General features: G+C 47.1%; 1 long non-coding RNA gene across 2 annotated transcripts in view; it reads left to right on the plus strand.

The window, feature by feature from the left end:
- Positions 1-5,386: 5,386 nt before the first annotated feature.
- LOC135303425 (uncharacterized) overlaps positions 5,387-26,407 on the plus strand; it is an 84,695-nt gene continuing 63,674 nt past the window's right edge. The window contains exon 1 of one of the 2 annotated variants that reach the window (XR_010364910.1): positions 5,387-5,516. This is a non-coding gene — a long non-coding RNA (uncharacterized LOC135303425). The remainder of the gene's footprint in view (positions 5,517-26,407) is intronic. The other variant, XR_010364909.1, reaches the window with a different exon arrangement.

A 26,407-nucleotide genomic window follows, 5' to 3' on the forward strand; every position in this document is an offset into this window, starting at 1 on the left:
AGTGGATGCAGAGTGGGGGAAAGTTGCATGAAAAGTTGCATGAAGGGGGGATGCAGTACAGCTTCTTGTCACAGTGCAGAAGTCAGGCAGCTCCAAGAGACTGAAAAACCTCTCTTGGAGCAAAGTGTATGTAAACAGGGAGTAGCAGCCTCTTCTTCCAGGCTGGAATGCAATTAGCAAATGGGGCAATGCAGGATGAAGGGGAAACCTGTAGCCTCACAGGTTACACATGGTGCTTACACGTGGTAATGACATGGGAGGCTGTCTAGGGCTCTTGCTCCAGGCTGGAGAGGGAAGTTGAGGCCTGAGAGTCCAGACTTGGGGATGAACAGACAGAGCTGGCTTCAGTGTCTCTTACAGCAAAGCAGCCCTGGCTTTTCTGTGTGAGAGACTGTCCCTAGTTTTGGTCTGCCTGGGCACATTTCTGATTGCTGCAGTGATCAGAGGTTCTGTCTAGCCTGGAAGTCTTGACTGGAGTCCCTGGTCAGAAGGAGTGGGAGAACACTGGGGCAGCAAAAAAGCACCTCCTTTGACTTGTCTTGCTTGTTTGAATTGATCTGCAGTTCCCCACCTCATTTGTTATCCAAGTCGTGGTGGCTGGAGCCAGATCTTTTATTCATCAGGGGATGAATAAAAGGGCCAAAAACTGGATCTAAAAGGAATGAAAAGACATCTACAGTGCTCCTTCTCAAAAGGTTGTCTGGGGGTTTGCACCACACCCACTCTTTTAAGAGCTGGAATAATATATACCCTGACAGGCTGTAAATCAAAGGCCAGCACAGAGAAAATCCTACCACACACATTTCTTTTTGTAGATGTAAGAACTTTTGGCCTCTTTCTTGCCTTCTTGTACTTCCTTGCTCTTCCATGCAGCTGGTGATTTTGGGCTCTCCTCTTTGCCTCCACTGCCACATCCCAAAGCTGTCTTTGCTGAGGCTGGGCAGAGAACAGCTCCAGGGGTAAGGTGTAGGATAGCCTTTGTGGCTGAAGGCTTACAATTCTTTCTCAGGACTCTGAGACCCATCCCCATTCTCAATTCTAGTGTTTGGCTTGTTTCCAAAGCTTGTGGGGAAGGTCCAGAAATGTGGTTGTTGCAAAGCTGAGGGCCAGATAAGCAAAATAAAGAGATAACCCTTTAGGAAAAAAAAAAAAAAATAGAAAACAACTCAGTTCCCTGATTAATTTTGCTCTGGGAATCCCTGTAGTCTTAGGTTTCTAGGCCTGGCCTTGTTTCCACTTCATCCTCCCTCTCTGAAGAGGCTTTTTGTCTTTAATTGCAACTATAAATAAATCATCATAGCCAGAAGTAGTATTTTTCCAAGTCTACAACTCTAGTGGCCAAACCCTTCAGTTTCCAGGAATTCGCTTCACCTTACCCAGAACTTGCGACAAAGAAGTGAAAACCACATTCTGCCTGTATAATGTTAGCTCCAGTCTAGAGAAGTTTTCCTCTGGGTATTTCTGTCCTGGATTCAGACCTGACCTGTAAAATAGGATGAAGACCAGCTCATTAACACCTGCCTGGACCAGCTGCACCCAAAGCTTCCAGGCAGCCCTGTGGGTGTGCTCAGGCCTCTCTGCACCTCTTCCCTGTGGGCATGTCCTCAGGAAGCTGACAAACATTGACCATACGGGACAAACCACAACAAATCAACTGGGCTGCCGAAGAACCCTGCCCTTGTGCTACCTATGTGTGAGCACACGGACTTACAGGTAAATTTAGTTTCTTACCCACTGTTAACTAAGGTGATAATGGGAGGAAGCAGTGAAAAAAAGAGAGGGTGCAGTCACAGCCCAGATGCAAAAATATCCAGCTGGTCTTGAACATCTTTTGGATAGCACACACTGGTCTGTGCTGCTCTGGTTATCTGTACCGACAGAGATGAGTCAAAATTTGTGAGTGAGCTCTTCCTTTGGCAGCGCAGGGTGCTCTGGACTGCTGCAGAAGTCAACCAGCCTCAAAGAGCTTGTCCCAGAGGGGACAAATGATCCTTCCTTGGGACTGAAACAAGTCAAAAAGGAGCTTAGAGCTGAGTTTTCAGTGCATGAAGGTCAGTTAAATGATCCAGGACCTGCCCTCACAATGCTGTTGAAGCTCTGCTCTGTGGTTGGCCTTCCCCAGCTCAGAGGAGAGTGGTGGATACTGTGGACCAGACACAACCCGGCTGGGAGTGAGAGAGGAGACTGAAACCTTTTTTGTCTGGTAGGTGAATGTTTAGATATCTTCAGGGCAAACTGGACTGATACCAGTCATAATACATTTTCTTTTCTGCTGGTGGAATACTTCATCATTGATGCACAGAGTTTGCCTGCTTGTCTAAAGAAGTATTTAAGTAAAGAGGGAGCCAGACTAGAAGTGAAAACTGCCTTGTAAGGATAGCATATTAGTCTTTGTTTCAGCCTAATTCCCTCATTGTCACAGGAACATATGTGATGGTGGTAGTCATCCTTGTGGATTGTCTGCTTGTTCTTCAGAGATCATTAAACACAATTACAGGAAAAGAGATCTTTGTTTCTGAGCAACACTCAGCTTTTATATAAGTGTTCCACATTTTCTTCAGAATGCTTTACCAATTGTAACTAATTTTAACCGTTTGGTTGGCATGAATATAAGACAGCCCTTTTCTGCCAACTGATTCTCATTTGTTTTCATGGGAATTGAGTGTCTGGGTCCTTAAGTCACCTTTAAATATGCCAGCCTCAGGTCATGTTTGCTTCATGTAGCTTTCTTGCTGTTTAGTGTCTCAGGGTGAAAAACCTCCCCTTTTGGATAGAGATGGTAAATTCCTAGGGGCCTCTGTGAGGGCTGGATTTCTCATGTCTAAATGGAGAGAGGCTCTGCATTAATGAAACCCATCTACTTTCCCCAGCTCTGCTGATGGTCTCCTAGCTGATTGTGGACAAGTAGTTGCTCCTCCATGGACCTCAGCTGGCCCATGTGTGAGGAGGCGTGGGACTGCCTTCCCCTTGCCAAGGGGCTTTCAGAGCCAAGAGGAAGATGTGTTTTGGAAGGACTGGGCTTGGCAGCACAATAAAAAGGAAGAAAATAGGGAGTTTCAGAGCCAGAAGCAGAGGGAGGCATAGTTTGGGCAGGGACTGGATGAGCAGAGTCAGCAGCAGCTGGGGTCTAACTCAAGATTTGTCCTGCAGCTTATATATGTCCAGGCATGGACTTGTTGCCTGTATTCATTTGTAAAGCACCTTTCTGAGCCACAGGGTTTTAGTGACAGTAGTGTTCTCCAACAAAGGCCTCTGTTTAGACGTGGGCTTTCTAAGCAAGTTGAGGCTATGAAAAAATAATAATGAAAAGGTATTAAAAACCTGGTAAGGCAAAGAGAAGCAAGGCAGAACTGGCTGGAAAGTGGAAAATATTTCCCATGATGAATTATTAACAAAAAGAAGTGTGTTCCTGTGCTTTGAAACTTCTGCAGCATTTTTTTTCACCATCAGAAATGCAAAAACCTAAAAGAAATTCAGTTAAACAGAAATAAATAAGATCTTAAGCAGCTCCTGCCTCCAGGAAATGAACTCCTCCATCTCCCTTTTCTATGAAAATATGTATTTAGAAAATAAACTGTTTTTCTGTTTGAGATTAAACTATCAAATATAAAAGGTTGACCAACTCTAGGAAAGTCTGGTCCTGTGCTTAAGGCACTGATTTTGGACCGAGAGACCTGGGTTTAATTTCCACTTCTGCTACAAACTTTTCCTGTGTGACCTTGGGCTAATCCTTTAATCTCACTTTGCCTCTGTTCCTCATCTGTCAGATGAGGCTATGACTTCCCCACCTCACAGGGGTGTTATGAGAGTAAACACATCCTCCGTGCCCTGCGCCTCACCTTCCAGCCCGCTCCTCTCCTGGGGCAGGGGGAAGGGAGGGATATGCTCCATGCTTTGGGAGCCTCTCAGAATGCTCCCTCCATGGCCATCGGATAGACTGGTGAAGGCAGGGCGGAGTGGGACCCCCAGCAGATCCTAAGTGTCCTTGGAGAGCGAGAGACGAGGGAAGAAAAACACTAAGCACACGTGAACTGTGGAAAGGAGAAATTTGTTGTTTTCTGTCTTGTTTTGGTTTGCTTTTTCCTACTATTTCCCCAGGCTTTTTTCTACCACTCAAGCCAGCACTCACAAAGTGTCTGTAGCACTCTAACAGCACAAAAACCGGCCCCGTGTAGGGCTGGCTGCTTCCTGAATTAGTCTACATTTGCAGCAATTACCTTCTTTCCTTTCTAGCCAAATGTTTCTTGAGCCTGAGGCCCAGCTAATTTTTTTTGTCAGCTCTGGTTGCGCTGGGCGGCCCTCCCTTCCATACGGGAAATATAGAGATGCCATTCAGGCACCTCTAATCCCGCTTTCACTGCTGCACTCATTAAAACATTCCTTTATTTATTTTAATTTTATTCTCTCCTCCCCACCACCTTTTCTAAACAACCACTTGTATTATGCTTTTAATTGCCTTTAGATTTCCCTGGTGTAACTTCTCCGGCGTCCGCATAGCCGTAGGCAGAGCACGCAGTGCTGGGAGCCTTGCACATGGTCTGTGGGCTCGCTATTGACTCAGTGGCGTGCTGTGAGTGAGTCAAAGATCCATAGGGATCGCTGGAGGTGGACAAAAGGGCGGTAGGATCGAAAGCAGGGGTGGAGGGGGGACGAGAGGGAGAAGCCAGCAAGACATGCCCTGCGTTCCCTGCTTGTTGGTGGAGCACCTTCCCTCGGCACAAGGGGAACAGCTTCTCTGTGGACTGGGAAGCTGGGCTGCCCTGCCAGGGCTGGGGGCAGCAATGTCTGCACCGCAGCTCTCTGAGCACAAGCTGTAATGTGGCCTTATACAGGCGTGACTTCATCTGTTTCCATAAGATTGCTTTCTCCCTCTCTCTTTCTTTGGCTGGTAATTGAGAAACGCATGAGCTCACCTCCTAGGAGCGGGAAATGAGAACCGCAAGAGGAAACGAGCTGGAAAGTATACATGGGCCGGAAAAAAAATATAGATTAGGTGGGGGGGGAAGCCAGAGATGTTATGGAGAAGAAAAGGGATTCCTCCTGTGTGGGGTCATTGCCATATAGGGCTCGCAGCATCTTCCTCTGAACTGCAGGCAAGAGCAGGGCTGGGGCAGTCCTGTTGACATCTGTGCAACTGTGCTTGTCTTGAGAATACCCTCTGGGCACAAGGAGCCCAGAGGCAGGGTGAAAAGATGGCCCAACGTGACGGTGGTGCCTTGTGTGAGGTTTCTTGATACAAACACAAGCTCTCTTTCTCATTAGTGCAGCTTATGGGACCTGCTAGTGAGGAGGAGTGTAGCCCAGGTGTAAATGGGAGCAGAGGATGAACCCACACAGGTGTGGGGCTTTAAAGTTTGATGGAGAAGAGGGAGGAGAAAGGAATGATGTTTTAGGTGGAGTTAATCACCTGAGTGAGTTCTCTGGGGCTTGCAGATCTCAGGATGAAGGCTGCAGGGTGTTGGGAGAACTGCTCAGTCAGGCTGTGCTCTCTGCCAGTGGAGCTTACTTGCACGCAGGTAAGCAATGTCCATTGTCAGCATCCCACCTCTTTGTTTCTTGTCTCTGTTTTCACCTAAATCAACCTTCAGGATTTGGTGGCAATGCCTCTGGAGGCAGGCTATTCTCAATTTGGTTTCCACTAGATTCCTTGTAGGTTTTTTGCTTTTGAAATGGAGAAGGGTGATAGAGGAGGTGGTTTAAAGTGGTCAGATTGGTAAAGAGAGCCTTGCTGCCTTGTTTGTTCAGTACCTTAAGTTTCTTCCCTGGTGCCCAATTTTCTCTTTCGTGTGTCCTCTGCTTGCTTTTACTTCCTGCACTAAGGATGTCTCACACCTTTCCCCTCTGCTGCTGTTGAGGTGAAGTTTGGGAAGAGACCAGCTGTCCTCTCAGGGTTAGCTCTTGAACCTGAAGGACTTGTTCTTTAGTTGATGAGCCCTAATATAATGTCACCTCTCAGGGGGTCCTGTCCCCAGAGGGGTGTGAAATGACCACTGCTAATGATCTCTAGAAAGCTGAGCTGTTGGGAGTCCTACAAGCAGCCAGGTAGAGCTGAGGGAGGGAGAAAGCTAATGAACCAACTGCAGGAGCTGTGGAGAGTTTGCAGCATGTCCTGTTGATGCAGAAGGCTGCTGTGATTCACCCAAGGTGGTCTGAGTAACTTGGAGCTTTACAAATCAGTTCTCTCTTCTTGGTCTACATAGTCTTGATTTTGAAGACTAAATGAAGAATGAAGACAGGTCAGAGTTTAGGACCAGCTGTAGTTGGCATGTATATCCATTTCTTTTGACCTGTTCCATCTCTTTATGGTGATTAAGGTGGTGTTTTGGTTTTTTTTTTTTAATTTATTTGTGGGTGGTTTTTTTTTTTTTTGTGTATACCAAAGGAACTTCTAGCTGACGGGAAGCCTGTGCAATGTCTTAGGGCTTAGAAGATATGTGCTGGCATAAGTGGGGACCCCATATACGTTATACATTATTTGTGTTTCCACTGGATTTTTTCCCCTTCTCTTCACATTTCTTTTTTTTTTTTTTTATTTCACAGTTTTTCCTAAGTGAAATACTAATGCAGTAATGTTCAAACCCACAATGTTTGAATGGCCTCTAAATCAGGCAAAACAAGCTTGCCCAACCCTAGCTGAACAGACAGGACTCATTTTCTAATCCATGCACACTCTGTTCATTTTGGCCTAATAAATATGTTTCTGTCCTAGACCACGAGCGCTGGGGGACCTTGGAAAGTTTGACGTTAGCAGGAGAGGGGCAGGTGACCAGGGGAGAAGAGGAGAGACTGGATTGGTACCCGCAATTCTTCTAGATGTCTAACAGGAAAGGCCATATATCCCAAACTGGTGTTGTGTGCAAAGAAACCCATGTTGGAGATTCAGTAAGAATCAAGTTCCTTGGATGTCACTCTTGTTTTTCAAAGACTTGTCTATGACTGGGGAAACCCAGCATGTACTGAAACTCCAGCAGTTTGGGGGTCTCTGAGAACTAATTGAGGATGGAGTGGGTTATGACCCAGTTTTAGGTCTTGGAGCACAGGTGTCACTTGAATCTGATTGTTTTAATTTAATGCAGAGTACCTAAGCACCAGCAAAATGGTTGCCTTCAGTGCATGTCACTCTTGCTGTAAGGAGTGACTGGTTTTTATTAAGTGGAGTTTCTTGGGACTCTGAAAAGGATGAAAGCATATGGACTGCTCTTACTTCCCCTAAATACAGGCACTGTTGAAATAAGGCTTGTAGCTGTGGCTTGTCTCTATGGCTGATCTCAGAAGAAGCTCGTGGCCCTGAAAAAGCTGTGCATCCCCTTCCTTGTGTGTGCACTTAAACTGACCCATGGACGCCACCAGCACTTCTTGTGTTTGCTGCTCTGCTTCATGCAGGCTGCTTGGAAGGTCTGTGGCCCAAACCTTGCAGTCATCTTTCCCGCTGTCAACCTGGGAGCAGGCCATGAAAAAGACAAATTATTCTGGCAGTGGGAGATCCCTTCTGACTGACATCTATCCCGTGGCGAGAGCAGGCGGTGCATCTGGTGTGTTGCAGGAGTGCTGTGAGCTCACGTTCACACCTGACTGTGGAGCGTTATTAATCCCCCTGCGGAGCCTGGGAGCGGCTGGGGTACGCGTCGGTTCTCTGCCGTGGGGGCAATGCTGCTTTGCCTATCCTAAAGGGTTCAGCCCTGATCACAAGCGTTTTCTAGGGTTCAGATGTGTTAATTCTAGCTATCCAGCTCTCCAAGAAAGAAACTCAAGGGCTCTGTCTCCTTTGACATGGGTCAGTTGTTGCTGTTCAGCTCTTTTATCCAGTGGTCACTTGTTTGTGGGACTTTTGCTGGAGACAGTATGTTGGTGTGTCCTTAATGTCAGTCAGGAAAAATAGTTTCACTCTGGAGGTGTTTTCTCCAATGGCCTGGAGAAAGCAAACACAGCTTTAGAGTAGGGTGCAGGTCTGTGGTGTAGTCACTGCTTGGTGTGACCAGGTCTAGACTGATGATGAATTTATTTGGCTCTGTCTGGGCTCATCGTGAACACCCAAACCTTTCCGTGAAGCACAGCAAACGATAGCATGCCTAAAATAAATATTTATTTCTGCCTTCCATGCCTGTTTGCCCTGCCTTTCTACCTTTGGGCTTTACAATGTGATTCAGAACCTGTTTGCCTGGCATTTTATATCTTTGCTTTTCTAACCAATGTCTCAGTGCTCTTGGTTTTGCCCTGCTTTCCTCCTCTTCCCCGCCTGGTGTGTCCCTGTTTTTTTTGTCAGGCCTTTTGACTGGAAAAAGCAGGCTGTGCCTTCTCCCTTACACACCTGCCCTCATCTGTGTTGGCCACTCTGGTATTTTAATTTCTTTTTCATTGGCCCATTGCACACGTGTTGATTGGCTTCGCAGCTGAGGTCAAGGAATTTCCATGTCGTACTTGGAGAGAGGGTTTCCCCTTCACAGTCACTGCCTCAACCAGGCACTGGTTCATGTAGAAATAGCTTGGCAGCTCTTGGAAACAGGTCTGTGTGAAATAATATTGTCTCTTTGAGGTCAGGAAAAAATGCCCTTTTATACAGTCATGCATACAGTCTTAAAAAGAATTCCACAAAGCTTGGTCTGTTCCCCCTCCTCACACTCTCCTCCTGCCTTACCTTTTTCCTAAAACACTGGAGAATCCAGCCTTGGAGTCTGACGGCACTGAGCATACAGCATGTACTGTGCCTTTTGAAATGTTGGCTGCACATGAAAGCCTTGCTTAACACTGTGCTCTGTTGCTTTATTATGTTGTGTGCACGGTATGTTGGTGGTGGGGTTCCCCACTGGGTGGGGAAGGAGGGCACGTGGGATTAGGGGTAGGAGGTGTGGAGAAAAGCAGCTGGAGAATGGATATGTGCTGTGGTTGCTGTGCTGGGGCTCCTGCTTCCCAGGCTGGAAAGGGAAGCCAGGAGCAGGCAGCTGATGTCAAAGGTTGTGCGAGTAGCCGAGGCATTATTTGTGTGTTTTGCACCATTGTTGATTTTATTTCTGGTTGTGATGCTCTGTGCTTCCTGGGAGAAGGGTAGGTGGAGGGGAACACTTGAGAGGGAAAGGAGGAAAAATGTCCCACTGTCCCAGAACTGTAGGGCAAATTCTTACCCGTCTGCTGTTTCCAATACAGAAGAGTGGCAAGAGCCATGCATTTGGGGATGGATGGTCTCATTCCAGGACTAGGACTGCTGCTTGATGGGCATGTGCTGGTACATCCACTACCATAAATCTGTGTGATTGCTTGCCTGGTGTCACATTTCCAGTTTAGGCCCATGCCTGACTAGGCATCCAGACCACCAGTCATGCACAGTGGAGCAAAAACCCCCAGTGCCAGGCCTGCACAAGCAGAGGAAAGCCCTGCGGTGGGCATCCTGTGGGCACATTGATGGACAGAGAAGCAGGCAGCCTCATGCCCTGTGACATATGAGTAGTCTGGATGGGCCCAAGTGCTGTGAGGTTGTGCTTTAATGCTTCCCATGTGTTCATGTTACCACCCCAACTGCTCTTGGTACTGCAGCTGGGGAGAACTTGAGTGAAATCCCTGAACATGAAGAAAAAATGCTCTATTTCAGTGGCCATAAGGGTCTATTTCTGCTGTCCTTGTCCATGTGCTTGCTCTTGAAAAGGAAATCAGAGCCATGTGCAGAGCAGAATGACCCTCTTAACAAAAGTACTGTCTGAAGAGGTTTGTTAGCCCTCATAGTTAAGTACCTGCTCAGATTGTGCTCAGTGATGTGCATTTGCTGAATTGCAGGCACCTGATGAGGCTTTGTGCTATCACAAGTCCCTGTGTGGTGGAAAAAGCCCCCCAGCTCTATACATACTAGATACACTTAGACTCTGAGGCTCTAGGATGGCTGAGCTGGAGGCACAGTGGATAACATAGGAAAAAATATTCTTTCCTCATGCTGCTCAAAATGTGCACCACTGCAGCTGGTCTCTCTGTGCCAGCCAAAATCAAACCATAGACTGAAAACACTCAATGCTCCTGAGTTTCCCCATCTGCAGGATATTCAGATGTTTATTTTTGAAGTTTGAATGGTGAACTGGGTTGCAAAGGGAATGCAGTACTTGGGGATAGACCAGGATGTTGGTGTTTGGAGCGTAGGCTTGAATGGGACAGCTCTTCATGGCTTGGCTGCTCTGTCTGCAGCCCAGCTGGCTGCAGCTGTAAACATTCACCTGTGATCAGCATCTTCCATTTTTCCTCTCATCAGAGGACTGGAGCGTATGCTCTGGCACAGTCTAGCAGTGTCTTAAAAAAATTTCCCCTCTATCACTTGGAGATTGAAAGATGAAATCCCACAAAACACCTTGTTTAACCTTTTCCCAGGTTTAGTTTATCTCCTATTTTCCTTTCCCAGGCACCTTTTTCTTCTTAACCTTCTCCTTGCATTCCTGCTAGTGTCAAGTTCCTCACTGCCCTTGGTTTCACTGTCTCTTCCTAGCCCAGGGTTCAGTGCCTGCCCAGGCCCTTCAGCCAGGATGCATCTGTGTATCCTATACATTTCATTCACTGTTTTGTGATGGCAGTGTGGTGAGAGCTGAACTCTCTGACATCTTGTGGCATCAAGTTCCGTATGTTGACTGGAAAATCTGAAAAATATTGATGGGCTTTCTTTTTCCTGTTGCAATAGTGTTTTTTGAGTATTTTTAGGTGACCACCATTTATTCCTATTTGCCCTGTCTCACTCATCATTTTATACACTTCTAGTGCAAGCTATTGAACCATTTGGACCTTGATCTTTCCTTCTAACAACCTTGGAAACCTTTCTGTGTCTCTAACATTTTTTTGGCATTCTTCTCTGGCCTCTGTTCCTGCTATCCCTGCTCTGAAATGGGTGAGCAGGCTTCAGCTCATTCTCAAAGTGTGAATGTGTCATTGATTTATGTGGTGGCATTTATAACGTTTTTGGTATTGTTCTTTATCCTATTCAACCTAACATTTTTGGTTCTTTTTTTCCTGATGGCCTCTGTGCACAGAGCAGATGTTTTCATTGAGCTGTCCGCAGTGACGCCTAGATCTTTTTCCTGAGTGGTTACAGTTAATTTAAAACCCATCAGTGTATTACCTCAGCAATCCCTTGATGTCACTGGTTAGAAGATCCCAGCTGGCTGCTGCTCTTAATTCTATTGCCTGTCTGTTTCCTATTATTTTTTATTATGCTTACATTTACTTGCATGCTGCGCCAGCTTTTCAAGCGAGGTGGGCACACTCATTTACAAGTGGCTAACACAGGTTCTCAAATTCTTCTGTTCATGTACATAAAAGTAATGTTCATGCTTGGGTGTTTTCACAGCATAGAAGTGCTTCTCCCGTAGCAGGTACTACTGAGTAATGCCAGTACAAGAAAACAAATGTGGCATGTGTTTGCACATGTCCATTTTTGAGAGCTCCCCTCACTGCTGCTTGAAAGGGAAGCTTGTCTGCTGTGCCTATCTGCATCGTGCCAATGAGTAACCTGTGCTGGGCAGCCCTGAATATTTGGCACCTTGCTCTTTCATGTAAAAATGTGTGGCTTCAATGAACTCACAGGGAAAGGGAGGAATTCTGGATGCATGGCAGGTTGAACGCTGTCAGCAGAGGGAGGCTTAGGCAACATAACGGTGCCCTTTGAGATCTCTGTGTATGTGTGGTTTTATTGTTTGTCCATTGGACAGGTTTGAAGACCTGTAAAATACCGTGTGATACTTTCCAACCTGTGAGATAACCTAAATAACACAAGGAGTCCTGTGGTGCTGAAAGCAGCACGGCGAGGGGGTGCTGCGGTCTGCTGTGGCGCTGGTGAAGTCACACAGCCTGGAGCAGGGCATGCAGGGACATTGCACCAGGTTTGCATTAGACAGCTCCATCCTGGAAGCCAGAGAAATTTCACTTGGCTCCCAGAGGAGCAGTAGTGAACCGGTGTTAATGAGAGATACTGGGAGACTGCAGGAAGGAGCCAAATGCTGTAACTCTGCTTACGATGGAAACATTGTGAAGTCCCCTCTTGCTTTTAATGGCTTTGCAAATGACCTTTGGCAACTGCCATCTCCTGTTTCAGAAGCCACGCGGCTCCTCTGCCACTGAGGACGGAGTCTTAGGATGGTTTAAACAGGAAAACAGAGACAGCTGCAGTATAACCAGTTTCCTACTGTGAGGAAGCTGAAACCAGTCTGATTTTGCTGAACTGTGACTTGGTTCAGTCCAAAGATTCCAACAGCATGCAGTAAATGTTACAAGCTCCTTTGAGGAAGGGGAAAAAACCCTCTGATTCAAAGGCAAGGGGAGGAAGTGCGCAGCAAGGGACAGAGATGAAATTGCCTGTAATGATGGATGGGAAAGCCCAGTAGGGTATTGCTGAGCAGGACATGAGAGCAAAAGAGATGAATAGCCCTCAGTGACCAGGTCCCACTGAAGTCTGTGATGTGGAGAAGAGCAAATGCCAGCCACACTCACCTCCTTGTTGTGGGGAGGGGATGGTGATGCACTGTTGCTTCACTCCACACAGCTCCTGACGGGGTGGTAGATGATGTTCTTGAAGGATGAAGCTGCAGTAGATTCTTCAGGTCCTCAGACCAAAACTCAGCTGGTGCCCTCCTGCAAAGGGCAAGTGGCTTGTCTGGCTGCATTGGTGAAGCTTGTGCCAGAAGTGATTGTGAGCAGCGTGCTGTGCCCACTATCCTTGGTGGAGAATCACATTTGTGTAAATGTAGAGCAAGAGCAACACGTCTGTCAGGCCAGAGATGAGCTGACCAAGGGCACATACATAATCCTAATGAAATGCCCCACTGGAGCTGTGAGTTCCAGCAAAATTTCTGAATGTGGTGGGGATAAGCAGTCCTCTAAGAGAAACAGATGCAAAATTTTTCTGCAGGCACTTCAGTCCTTGCTGTGCCCCAGCACATAAGTGGTGAGCATGGCAAGCGTGGCTGGTTTGTAAGAGCAACCCAAAAGGGTGGAATATCCTATCCCAATGCATTTATTTCCAGTAAACTTGACAAGTGGTGAATGCAGTGAGGACATACAGAAGCTTATTGCCTAAGCCAGATGTTAGATGGCAAAAAGCTGGAAATGGAAGTGAGGGAATACCTCCTGTTACAAAGAGTATAGGGTTACAAGGAGCATGTAAAAGAGCCCATACAACTCTGAAGTGTTACTGATGTAGCAAGTATGTCACTGAAAAGCTGTGTATTAGGGAGTTGAAGGACTCTGGTCTTCAGCAATGAAGGAACAAGAATGGCTGTGCCTAGCAGGTAAATGAGGGAGGAAGCCAGACTCTGGCGGCAAACAGGTGGGCCAAGGAGCACAGAAATGATGAGAAGAAATCCTCTTGCTCTACTTTACAACCACTTTTTGCTCTTTTTCACTGCCTGAAGAAAGCTAGGCTGAGTCTGTAGTGGCCTGAGCCAACCAGGCTGTCAACAGGGACAGGGGAGGAACAGATGTGCAGTAAGGCCAAGTGTATATGGGAAGATAAAAGGTAGTGCAGAAACTTGGAGACAGTGCTGGCTTGTTACTGCACTGGATGGAATAAATTGGCTTCCTTGCTGACAAAAAGCCTCCAGCAGACCAAGTAAACCTATGAAAGAGGTATCAGAGCAGTGCTGGCAATGATGAGGCTAAACTATGAGGACACAAAAAGCAGCTGAAACTCTCTTGCAGGCCTAGACTGTGCAGTGGGAAGTACTCTCCTCACTTCCAGTGTGAAACTGGAATAAATCAGTGGTTCTTTATCAGCTTCCTTTTCCCATAGACATAACTGGTTTTGCTGTGGCAGTTGGTTTGCAGGCATTACTGTACCGCAGCACGCTTTCCAGGTCCTTGTATTAGAACATGGGCTCATTTCTCTGTGAATCAGCTCTTTGCTAACTGCTTTGTAAACTGCAGCAGAGCAGGCTCTGCCTAGCACAGAGCCAGACTCCTCAAGCAGTTTTCTGGTTGATGACCAAATTCAGAGGCCATTCCTTTCTGCAGCCACCAGTCTCTGTGACACCACAGTATTTATTGTGATTTTCTTGATGGGAACTGCTCATCAATCCATTCTGGGATGGCAGCAGCCATTTTCAGCCTGCATTGGAAAGGTAGTGTAAAAAAGGTCTTGCTGTGCTGTTCATGGAAGCAATTTGTCCTTTTAGGGTTTCTTTATGAGCCCAAATTCACACCTTTGTCTTCCTACTTGATAGGAGCCCTCAACCCCAAAACTCTGTGTGTGTGCTTAGCAAATGAGGGTGTAGAGATGCAATACCACTGGGAACAATGTGAACCAGGAATGTATTAAAGCCAGAGGCACTGTAACCTAGAGCTGCACTGAACAATGTGGAAGAAATGCTGTCAAATCTGTGTCTGTGTGAGCTATTATATCCCCAGCTAGCCCCCCTCCAAAAGTTTGCTCAGCATGCTGACTTTCCAGGAGCTTTCTCAGTGCTTGGAACAAGTTAGCTATCTCCTGCCAGAATTGAGAGAGGAACACGACTGGCTGACGAATACCATATGTTCCAGGCTGGCCAAAGGAAACCTAATTGTGTTTTGTTTAGCTTGTGTACTTAACTGGGTTTCTGTAACAGGGCTGAGTTGGTTGGACTTGGCTTTTTTTTTTTCTTTCCAGATAAATGGGGCTGATCCCTTCTACACTGTCCTGTGACAGTTCTGTATTTTGCCTGGAAATGTAGGGCACAGCCTTCTGCCACTTGCCTAAGAGAAGGGATAAGGGGAGAGCTGAGCAAATGCAAAGGCAGTTGCCAGCAGGAGTGATCAGAAATTGCAGGACTAAAATCTCATTCTAGGCAAGGAACATCCAGTTCTGAAGAGAAAACAAGAATGCTTAGTCCGACCAGAAGGTTCCCCATCCTTTTTTACTGGTTGCTAGGCCATCAGAATGGGAAAAGCGTGTTTGTGACCCAGGAGTGGGAGCACAGAACTCTGCATGTCTAATATTTAAATGTAGATTTGCTATGTTAAAAGTGGCTTAAAATTGGAGCTGCATCAGGCTGCAGAAACTAAAGGCTGATGATCTCTCTTCCGAGACCATCAGGGCAGAGTACTGTCCCTAAAAGGCACAGATTGCAGCTTGCAGAAGTTGAGGTCGGACAAATGCTCAGCAAGGTTCCGTTCCTAGAGACACCTAACCCTGGATGGAGCTAGAAGAGAACTTATTCCCACTTCTTCCCTCTGTTCCATTACACTACATCATTTGGAGCTCCTTACTGACGTATTTTTTTTCCCCTAACTGCCCTAAATGCTTAGGAGGAGGCCTCATATCACATGATTGTCCAGCATCTACCACAACCTCAACTGGAGGAGGTGGAAGGGAGATCCCTGGGTATTGTTGTGTTGCATATAACAGCTCTGGCTCTCCCGAGACGGCAGCTAGCTGGAGGCCTTGTACCCAGTCTTCTCCTTCAAGCTGTTGGAGCATGTAGACATGTTCTCCCCAGTTTTCTGGGCAGCCTCAGCTGTGGTGTTAACAGGGGCGTGAAGCAAGCTTTGCATCAGCTCGGAAAGAGCTGTAAGTAGTAAGTGTATGCTGTTCTGACAGGTGAGCGGAAGAGGGTGGGAGCCTTGATTTCTAGCTGAGCAGAAGAGGTGAAATGAAGCTAAAAAGCAGCTGCCACTTTAAATGGATGTCTTCCCTCCCCATCTCTTATTTATCTCATACCTTCCTGTTTACACCGTCATTTCCCGCAGTTCCTGCTCTGCTCATTTAGAGGTCAGGTCAACCCAAGGTCTGCCCCATTTCTGAGCACCAAATCAGTGAAAGTGTCCCCATCTGATGCCACCAACAAGACACTGGCTATTGGCTGCTTCTCCCTATAGGCTGCTGTGCCACAGCAAAGTGAGGGAATGTTCCAGATTTAATGGAAGATGGAAGTTGGCACAGTTCTTGACTTCTTCCTCCACACATGTCCCCTTCTCTGCTGTGTCCTTTCACTTCTGACACACTTGTTTATCCACAGGCTGCTTGTGTCCTGATATTCTGCCATGTGCTGTGCTGCCCACACAAGCATGCTCAGCTGCGTGCTCAGCGACCCACCTATCTAGATATTCATATGTGCTGAATCACTCTTCATGTACACTCACAGCCACGCTCACAGATGGACTCTGATTCTTGTGAGCCAGACTGAAACTCTCCTTCAATCTGCCACCTCTGTGTCTTCCAGACAGGGGATGCTCTTCCCTCTTGGAGGAAACATTGATCTTTGTAGTGTGTGTGCGTAATTTTCTGTTTATTCTCAGGTCCTTAGGGAAAAGATGGTTGTGCCTCCAGCCATGTGGAGGGAAAGAATGAATCAAACATTCACCTCATTTCTTCAGCCTGCCCATGCTCTGAGATCTGCTCTTCAAGAGTTGACAATATGTTTGAGTCCAGTTCCTCCTTTTGTCAGGGTGAAAGACCATCTCATCACCTTTTCATGGCTGAATTTCCAATCTCCTCTATTGGCCTGGCCCCCTGGCTACCATCCTCAGGTGTGTGATAGCCTCCAGCAAGGGCTTGGCCTCAAAGTTTATCAAGGTGGTCATCTGTCCCACACAAGCATCCAGGGCCATGCTGCTGCAGCATGAGCTTGTTGGATAAGACACTCTCCGATCAGAAACATCTTCAAAGCCAAACAGACGAACAAATGTCCCTCGTTCAGCGTCGAGTGTGTTAGCTCCCTCCCTGCCCCCCACTCTGATTCCACGTTGGACCATTTAAGAATTAATGAAGGCCAGATGCATGTTCTGCAAATGTAGGATCTCTGCATTTTGGAGTAGAAGCTGGCTTGATGCCTCCGTGTCCTTCGAATCCTTAGTACAGCTAATAACAACCAGAGGCAGCCTCCTCAGTCTGAGGTAGATCCCACCTCAGCAGTGACGTCCCTGCGACCGCAAAGGATTTCTCAGGGACCTGGAAGGGGACCAGCTTTGGGCTGTGGAGCCCCAGGATCTGGTTTCATCTCTCACCAGCATTGGCGGGATGAATTTGGAGTGACTGAGCTGTCCAACAAAGAAGGTGGTGAGCTAGGCCAGCACTGGATTTCTGAGGGAGAAGGAAGGAATTCAATGTATTTTGGTGGATGTAAAAATAAGGGGTGGATCATACTAGTGGGAGCTGTCCATGTGTTGAGATAGCGGAGCAGATGTGCTGCACAACTATTGCAGCCTCGTGCTACCAGGCCTCTTGTGAACTGCTAACCCTCCAGGCAGGGATGAGTCAAGATGGAATGTTGCTTTCCAGACTCAGATCTGACCTGCTAAAATGCCATTGCCACAGCAGCTGTGTTTCCTTGCTGCACAAGCAGAGCTTTTCTCCTTGCAAAGTGTCTGGGCCATCTCTGCTGGCCGATGGATCCTGGAGGTTGTTGTAGAGTTGTTCTCTGGATGTCTCAATGCAAACACATGGAGTGTGCTGGGGGGGGTCTGGCTTGGTGTGGATATTTCTGTGCATGTATGCGAAGATATAGAAAGAGGGTGACTTCTACTGGTTGCAAAACTGATTTTGTTGCTCGCTGGAGTGAGAGACCCTGTAAGCTAAGTTTTTAGCCCTAAGATTTGTTTGTGGAATGAGTTTTTGCACCTGACTTTTATCCAGAGGGTTGCCCCTTGTCAGGATGCTGGGGATGATGGGCATAGATAACCAGCAGTGGAGTGGGATGCTGCACGGCTTTACTCATCACAGCTCTGCTGTGAGCATTCAGTAATGATTGGGCCATGACCTCCTTATATGTTAATTACCCCAATTTGAGCTTGCAGTGATTTATGGAAGGCCCTGTGGCTGCTTGCAGCAGTTCATGAAGGATATTTCCATCTCAGCCTCTGGCATTCTGGGACTCTCACAGCTCCCTAGTAGTGGTAGAGATTTCTGCAGGAAAAAACCTCATCCCCAAACAAGCCCAAACCTCTCAGATCTTCAGTACAGAACCTTCTCTCTTTTCCCCTTCTCTCCCCATCCCCTTCAAACATACCTGTGGGTAGAGGTGGTGTTATTGGAGCAGCCTGTTTGACTGCTATAATATTTTCCACTCAGATCCATTGACTTCTATTTCGTGTTTGCTTTGGATCAACACCTTTTGAGAGCAGTTGAAGCAGCTTGAATTTGCATAGCTGGCGACAGTGTGTCACACTGCTATCTCTTCTTGGTTTCACCTCTAGAAGGCAGTGATGATGTGTCTACGTACAGTCACCCAGCTGAAGTGTATGCCTCTGTGTCCCTCTCAATGGAGGTCCTTTATCTGTACGCTGCCAAATGTGCCCCAAAGAAACACAGCATGATTTTAGAGTGTGTTTACAGCAAATGTATAAAGGAGGCAGGGATCACCATTTTTCTAAACCCTCTTCTAAGAGGGAACTTTGGCTACTCTGATGACAGGAGATAAAAAAAGGAAGTTTGTTGTTCTAAATAGTTTTGTGTGGGTTTTTTTTTTCTCCTTATCTATGATAGTTGGCAAAAAAAAAAAAAAATCTTTTGGGCAGTGCTGGGAGCCATGAAGCTTCCTGCTAAAACCACTGTCCTGTTCTGATCCCCCAAAGGTTGGGAGGCTCAGAAGAGCTTTGGGTTTCTCCCATCCAGGGTCTCTCTTTCCTAGGAGTTTGCCTTCCAATCCCCTGACCCTATATCCGTCTTCTGTTGGCTCAGGAGAGAGCAGCCTAGGGGCACACAAGAGCTGATTGAACAGCAGTAAACTATCAGAAAGGATAAATGTGGAACTCTTGGTGCAGCTTCTCATTAAGACCATTACTTGGGCTTTTTCTTCTGTTGAATTGTTTGTTTTCATAAAGCATCAAGGACTAAAGAATTTCAAAAGCAATTAGCAGATAGATAGTATTACACCCTCTGATGTATGGGAAGAGATTGATTTTTTTTGTCTGGAAATAGAGTCCCTACAGGAACAGAAAAAACAGTCATTGAATTTGAGGTGAGGAAAAGAAAATAGAACCAGATCCAGTGAGGTGGGAATTATCATTTCATGCTTCTAAACACTGGCATCCCTTGCTGAATATCATCATGAAGCTTATGGTGTTTGTGGATTTTATTTGAGACTTGTGGTCTTTATTTGAGCTCTTGGAATCAAGAGGCTGAATGAGATTCTCAGCTTTCTATTTATTTTTATTTTTTCAGACTAGCATTTCCAGCTCTCTTGATCCTGGAAGAAAACAACTTCACTTGAAAATATGAAGCCTCGAGGGTCCAAATAAGAAAACAGATGAAAAATACTCCAAATTCTTTTGGGTTGGTTAAGTCTTATTATTTTGAAGCCTATATAGTTCTGTTCTAGGGCCACACACAACATTTTTGAAGCTGAAAGCTGGCAGCACTCATGCGTTTCAGAAAGCGGGTGAATGTTGGTGGCTATCGTGAATGAGAATGTGTGGGAGTGATCTTCCAGGCGCTGTCTCGCGGCCCTGTGGGCTCCTTGTGCATGGCAGTGGGAAGTCCCTGCCTTGCAGAGTTCATGAACTACCCATGGTAGGCAAGGGTGTCTAGAGGGGTGTTTTTCCCCCTCTTGTGTTTACAGTTATCTGTCTGTAAGGAGGCAGTCATTGAATTGCCCGTGAAGCCGAGGAGAGAGGGAGGAATGTAAATCCAATTTGCCATGCTTAGTTATATATGTGACCCTTGACAGAGTGCTGCTGTGGCTGAGGGAAGAGTGGGAAGGCACAGAACAACTGGAAGGTGCCTCATCCTGTCCAGGGACAGGACACATGGACACTGTGTGGGGCAGAGCCAGGGTGAGAAGAGTTCCTGCAAACGGAGGAAAACAGGGGCTGCACAGCGTCAATCGCAGACTCCCCTCCTCACCACGGTGGTTGCTGTTGTTGTTGTTCCTGCTTTTAAAACAATATGCAGGGAACCATCCAATATCCTAGGGCTTTTGTTTATCTAGATTTTTATGAGGAAAAAAAACTGAAAAGAGGAGAAAAAGAAACGAGAGGGGAAACACACGCATTCCTTCCAACCAGAAAGTCATGAGTTTTGATTCAGTCTAATTACACAAGTGATATTTTTATAACCTCTGTGAAGTCTCCTTGCTTTCTTGGTGTGTCTCCATTGTTTATGTGAGAGTGGCCAGGTAGCCAAGGCAAAGTAATGTTGCGAGAAAAATTCCCTTGGTCTTGGAATATGCTGCACTCTCTTTTTGGCTTCATAAACAAGCTTGTTTTCCTGGTTTCAGACCTCTCTTAGCTTCTTTTGTTACCTCTTCCTCTAAACTAGGGTTACTCATGTTCTGCCCAGCTGTGGGCCATGTTGGCAGCTTCATAGCATCCCTTAAATATGCACAAAGTAGTACATAATGGGGCCAGACCTCCAGTAAATGAAATCACTCCTGTTGTCTGTGTCCCCTTTTGTTTGCAGCAATGAAACAAAGCCCATGTGGGCCCCTCTGCAGGCTGGTATGGCAGCCTAGGTGTGGCTTTCCCCACTGCAGGCACATGGACCTGGGAGTCCTGCTTGGACAACAAGCTGTCCATGAGCCATCAGTGTGTCCTTGTGTCCAAAAAGGCCAATGGTATCCTGGGGGGCATTAGGAAAACCATTGCCAGCAGGTCAGGAAGGTGATTCTGTCCCTCTGCTCAGCCCTGGTGAAGGCTCTCCCAGGATACTGTGCTGAGCTCTGGGCTCCCCAGTACAAGAGAGACATGGAGCTCCTGGAGTGGGTCCAGTGGAGGAGTGCAAAGATCGTTAAGGGTCTGGAGCAACTCTGCTATGAGGGAAGTCTGAGGCAGCTGGGCCAGATCAGTCTTGAGAAGCGATGACTGAGTGGGGACTTCATCAGTGTCTGCTGATGTCTGAAGGGAGGGTGTTAAGAGAATGGAACCAGGCTCTTCTCAGTGGTGCCAAGCAATGGGCAGAAACTGATGCACTGGGAGTTCCACCCAAATATGAGGAAGAACTTTACCATGCAGGTGACCGAGCACTAGAACAGATAACCAGAGAGGTTGAGGAGTCTTCCTCCCTGGAGATACTCAAGAACATGTGGACACAATCCTGTGGAATGTGCTCTGGGCTGACCCTGCTTGAGCAGAGAAGTTGGACCAGATGACCCACAGTGGTCCCTCCAGCTTTATTCCTTCTGTGCTTCTGTGAATCCTTATGTGGGTGGGAGGCTGCAGGGTTAGATGGAAGGCATGAGGTGAGTGAAAGCCAAATGCTGTGCTCTGCAGTGACATGTCTTTCTGAGCAGCCAGAATGTAATCAAAAATGTAGGAGTCCAGCTTCTGCTCTACCCACCCCAAGCATGCATTTCTTGCTTAATTGAGCAAGCCTCAGTGCTTACTCCTGTAGTAATAAATAGCCCAGGTGACAGCTGCACACTGTTGCCTCCTTTGGAGATCTGCTTTGGTATTTTTGGAGATTGAGGTTTCCTAAGACAGTTGTCTGTGCTCCGAGTCAGAATTTAAAGATGCAGAACTAGTTGGGCTCCAGCAGTGCCACATCAGAGGCCCAGAGAAGGCACCATGTAGAGCAAGGAATTGAAGAAGCAGCAGCTTGGGATTATGGATAGACCTGATGGAAAAAGGTGGATTGAGCTGTTGAGTTGCCATGTATTCTGAGTGGTGGAAATACGTTTGTCTGCTTTGACTGGTCTCATATTTTTTGTGGTGTTCACCAGTACCATGAACAGTGCTGGCAATGGCTGTGAGTGGCTCCAGGTCTTTGCCATTGCTTTTTACCTTCCTGTCATGCAGGTGACTTTGGGATGTGGATGTTCAGGTGACTGGAGCTGCATTTAATCACCACAGGGCAGTGTTACTCTGTGGATGTGCTGTGGGTTTCAGAGGACCTGCTACAGAGGGTGGTAGGAGCTGGAAGGAAGATGTGCATCAGTGCGGATAGCCAGCATTTATCCCACAGACCGGCTGCTGCTAGTGTGGTGGTAAAGGAGTTGCAAGGCTTTTGAAAACAGTTTCGAAAACTGGCCTTGATTTTGGTTGTTCAGTTATTTATTATAAAACCAGTAATAAATTGCATATGCTTGTGGTCTCATGCTTGTTGCTCTTGAGATACTGCCCCTTTCTCGTTAAAAAAGGCCTTGCTCAGAGACCCATCACTGAAATCCATCCCTCAGTCACAGAGATCCCTCAATTCCTCAAGTATTTGAGCACTGTGGTCACTTAGGTGATGTGCTTCTTGGACCATCCTGATGGTGTAACCGTTGTGCTGCTGGGAGATTTGGGGAGTTCAAAGGTGAAATGTGCAGTCCCTATGCATTTGTCTGCATGGTTGCTTTGACAGCACTGCTGTGCACCAACACCTCAGCAAGCCTCTCTGCCCCTTCCAGACCTTGTGAGAAATGAAACTGAGGTCTCAGCTGGTGAGTGATTAGCTCTGGTCTCTCTTGCAAGGAGACTGTCAGTTCCACTCTAGCACTCATGAACTCTTCTCACATCCACTGATGTTTTTGTGATGGGCTGTGATCTATACATTTTGTGTTTGGAACAAGTGGTACTAACTCTCCTTTTGGGTGGTGTTTTAGGTAATGTGGAAATAAGTGCATGTTCTCCAAGTGTAATTTTGTCAGCAGTCTGCCTGAGGAATGACCTGAAGCTTTTAGCAGAGACATGGCGATCTAAGGAAAGAGACTCAGTGGTTGAATAGTTGAGCCCCACTCAAGTGGTGGGCTCAGGAAAGAGACAAATAGGAGAGGAGAAAAGAGATTTGGTAAAATGCCAAAGATGAGTCTTGGGTACTTGGGCTTAGATGTGGGATTGAGGGTGTGTGTGAAGGAAGGCAAAAGCTCACTGTGGAAGATGGCAGAAGGAGACTGCTCACCTGGGAGTGAGAGTGCACACTGTGAGGGGTGCACAAATAGGGAGATTTGGAACAGGCCGTGGTGGGAAGAAATGGAAAGATGGTGTGAGTCAGAGGCAGGGACAGCCAAATTCAGCACCACTTTTAAGTAGAGGAAACTCCGCTGACATCTTATAGCTTCAGGCAAGGACCAGCAAAAACATCTGGGCTGGATCTTGAGCGGTGTAAATCTGCTTGGGGGCCACTGCCTTCAGTGGTGCCACACTGATCTATGCACATGAAAGCTTTGGGCCTCTGCTTGCCTTCCTGCCTTCAGTCCTGCCTGCTTTTTGGGTCCTGCGGAGCTCTCTGGCTGAATTTGTGGGTGTCAACGCAGGGGGTTTCCTGATAAATGAGAAAAACGCTGTCCTTCCATCCTGCTTCATCTGCCTGGGATTTCCGACAGAAAGGCACTGACTAATTCCATCTGGCAGGCTGACCATGCTTCAAAGACTGCAAATCCCGAGACTTTTAACTTACAAACAAAACCATGCATTAAAAAAAAAAAAAAAAAAGGCATCTCTCCCCAGGGATAGTCTCTGCAAAATCCAAAACAAGGTCTCAGCGCCTGCCCTGGTGCTCTGGCTGACGCCAGTGTTTTTTCTGTCCCTTTTAAAACCAAGCTGGAGTGTTCCCGACTCCTCCGTTTGACACCTCTGGCTCCCTTATTCCCTTCGGTGAGTGGGGTGGGGGGGAGGAGGCTGGAAGGGAAAGGCCAGAGCAGAGGAGGAAAGAAATGCCTGGTATTGATCCACCAAGGCTGGCCAGACTGCAAGAAATTCCGGTTTGTGAAAAATGTTGCGGTTTAGAGCATTTGTTTTTGTTCCACAGTGGGATGAAACCAAGACTTTCTGGAAGGAGGGAGGAGCGGGGGGAGAAGAAAAATGACCTTTTTTTTTTTTGGTGGTTGTTGTTGAGGAGGAACAGCCTTCCTGCAGTACGGGTGCCCACACTCCGTGGCTGGGGAGTCCTCTCCCGACAGCCTCTCGTTTGCAGCCTGTGCTCCTCTAGTAGGGTAGTGCAGGGATTGGGATTAAGCCCCTGCAGGAATGGGTAGAGACCTCCTTCTGCCTCCAGCTCATGGCATGCTCTGGATAGAACACAATCAAGGGGTGACCTTCAGGACAGTGACCTCCCCTGTGGCAGTCATGGTAGAGCTTGGCTGCAAAACTGCGTGTGATCCCCTGTTTTGTGACAGTTCTACCCTTGCTGAATTTTTATCCATTCAGCTGGGCAAGTTTCCCAACTGGGGTGGGGAGCAAGCTGCAGTTTCTGGGGGATGAAGGGGGTTCCTGATTTCAGCAATGTGAAGTAGGAAGGCTCTGACCCAGAGTCCATACATAGGGGAGTTTGGAGTGATTACCAAAAAACCCAACACCTTAAAGATGTTGCTCGTGCCTTTTAAAATGCATGTGTTGGCTAAGATAAGCCCCCTTATCTTGCATAATGACAATTCCTTTCAGGGAAGTGTAGAACGACATAAGAATCAGAGCATATCTGGGAAGATGTCAAGAAGGAGGACCTAGACATAGCATGTGGCTCTTTTGCTTCCAGACAATTCTAAGAGCATGGTGAAGAGTTATCTGGGCTTAGCTTTAGGTGAGGGGCCAGTGCCTTTGAGCAGGGCAAGTGGTGATCTAGCCTTTTTGTGTCTCTCCCAAAGCCAGGCAGAAAATTGGCTGGCAGAGCTGGGAAGAGGATGGACAGTACTGCCCTTGAGGGTACCATGAAAGCTATGATTTGGGGACAACCTCTTGGTGGCCCTGTGAGGTGTTGGTCAGGTCCCATGTCCCACCATGTGTGCCTCCCAGGCTTGCTGCACTGTCTGAAGAACAGCTGTGGCATTCCAGTGATTTCCACCCTATTCCACACAGCCACACCTTGTCACCGGTTGTCGAGACAGGAATGGAAGTTATCCCATGCTTGCAGCTGGCAGCCCTTGGGAAATGCCCTGTCTTTTGGGAGGTAAAAGCCCTTTTCTGAATGTTACTCAGCAAACTATGCAGGGGAAAAGAAGGAGGGAGAAGCAAAAAAGAAGTGTCTGCTGTGAGTCAGAAGAGGGTTCCTCCCGAGGCTGTGGGATTACAGGGAGGGTGGGGTGAGGCTGCAAAGCGTGGCTGCTATAAGCAGACCTACATTCCACCAAGCCACAAGCATGAGGTATTGGAGCTCACAGGCCCAGGAGCACAGTGGGATCTTCATTAGCTCTTTCCAAGACAGGAGGGCCTGCAATAAAACCTGAAGTGTCTGGTAATTTGATTGTCAAAGGCCACATCTTCCAAGACAAATGCTTTGGACCAGCTACAGAGTCTAGAGCCAAGGCTGCTAGGGGAAGGCTGCTAAAAGAACAGGTCTATTCCTCCAAAAGGGATTTCTTGGCAAGGGTTATATCCAAAGCTTTTTCACTAGTTGCAAGATTGTCTCGTTGGCAGGTGTTCCCCTCTCCCTGGCATCTACTGCTTTCTCCCAACACAGCTCTCTGGACTTCTACCCACACACCTGTTGTCTTGCTCTGTTATTGCGAGGCAGAAGTGTTTCAAACCTGCCATGAGCCAGCATCTAAGGATTTCCCGGGCTCTTCTTCTTCCCCTGCAATGTTGTTGGGTGTCCCTCCTTATAAAGGAGACCTTCCTACTGAAGGAGACCGATGGTGGGTCTAAGGAGAGCTAAGAAGGCTGATAGCTGAGTCTTGGCTGCCTGAGCAGCTCGTAGGCAGCTGCTGTTGAGGGTCAGGGCTGTCCTGCCCTGGCAAGGCATGTGTAAAGCTGTCTGATATTGTCTGGGAACATCCAGAATCAGCATGTTGTGGCCTTTCCATTTCCTGCTGGTAACAAGGAATGGGTACCCACTGAAGACATGGATAGAACTCACCACTGTGGCCAGGTGTTTTTCTGGGTTTATGTCTGGTGCCCTCTCATGTGCACAGAAGGGCAGTGAAGAGGGCTCTTTCTTGCTCTTTGTTTCTTTTGAATTGATTCTAGGTTTTCCATAGCTTCTCCTGCCTATGTCCAGTGGGCCACAGTGCTGCAGAGGAAGGCCAAGTATCTGGCAAAGCTATTGCCAACAAAAAACCAGAGGTTGAGGCTAGAACTCCTCTCCTGGTGAAGCTGAAGGCAGAAGGGAGCCTGCAGCGTTGCGTTTTGTTACTTACTGTAGTGACCTAGCTCAGAAGGGAGTAAGGAGGAATGTTGTTTCCTTGGTCCTACTATCTTTTAGTTTCATATAAGAAACAAAATTCACTCTTTCCCCTATGCTGAAATATGCAGATGTGCTGTGCACCTCTGCAGGCTGTGTTGGAAGGAGTCACTGTGCTCTGTTTTAAATATTTGACAACCCCCTCATTAATTGTTGGAAAGACTGACTGATAATTTGGTGGAGTCTGGAGCCTGCAGAATGTTACTGTGAGTGATATGTATCTGTATATCCTATAGCTCTGGAAGAACTGTTGAATACTGTGGAGCTCTTGGCTTTGGAAAATCGCTTTTCAGGCACATTTTTTCCTGTAACTGAATTCCAAGTTTTTTAGCAACTCTGCCTTCCCTTTCTCTTCCTCATCCCCCTCTCAAAAGGGACATTTAAAGGAAGGTACAACCATCTTCAAACCATCTTCTCTCTGAAGGGAAATGGAGGTGACATTGAATAAGA

This window comes from Passer domesticus, chromosome 6 (genome assembly GCF_036417665.1).
Source record: "Passer domesticus isolate bPasDom1 chromosome 6, bPasDom1.hap1, whole genome shotgun sequence".
In the NCBI taxonomy this organism is placed as follows: Eukaryota; Metazoa; Chordata; class Aves; order Passeriformes; family Passeridae; genus Passer; species Passer domesticus.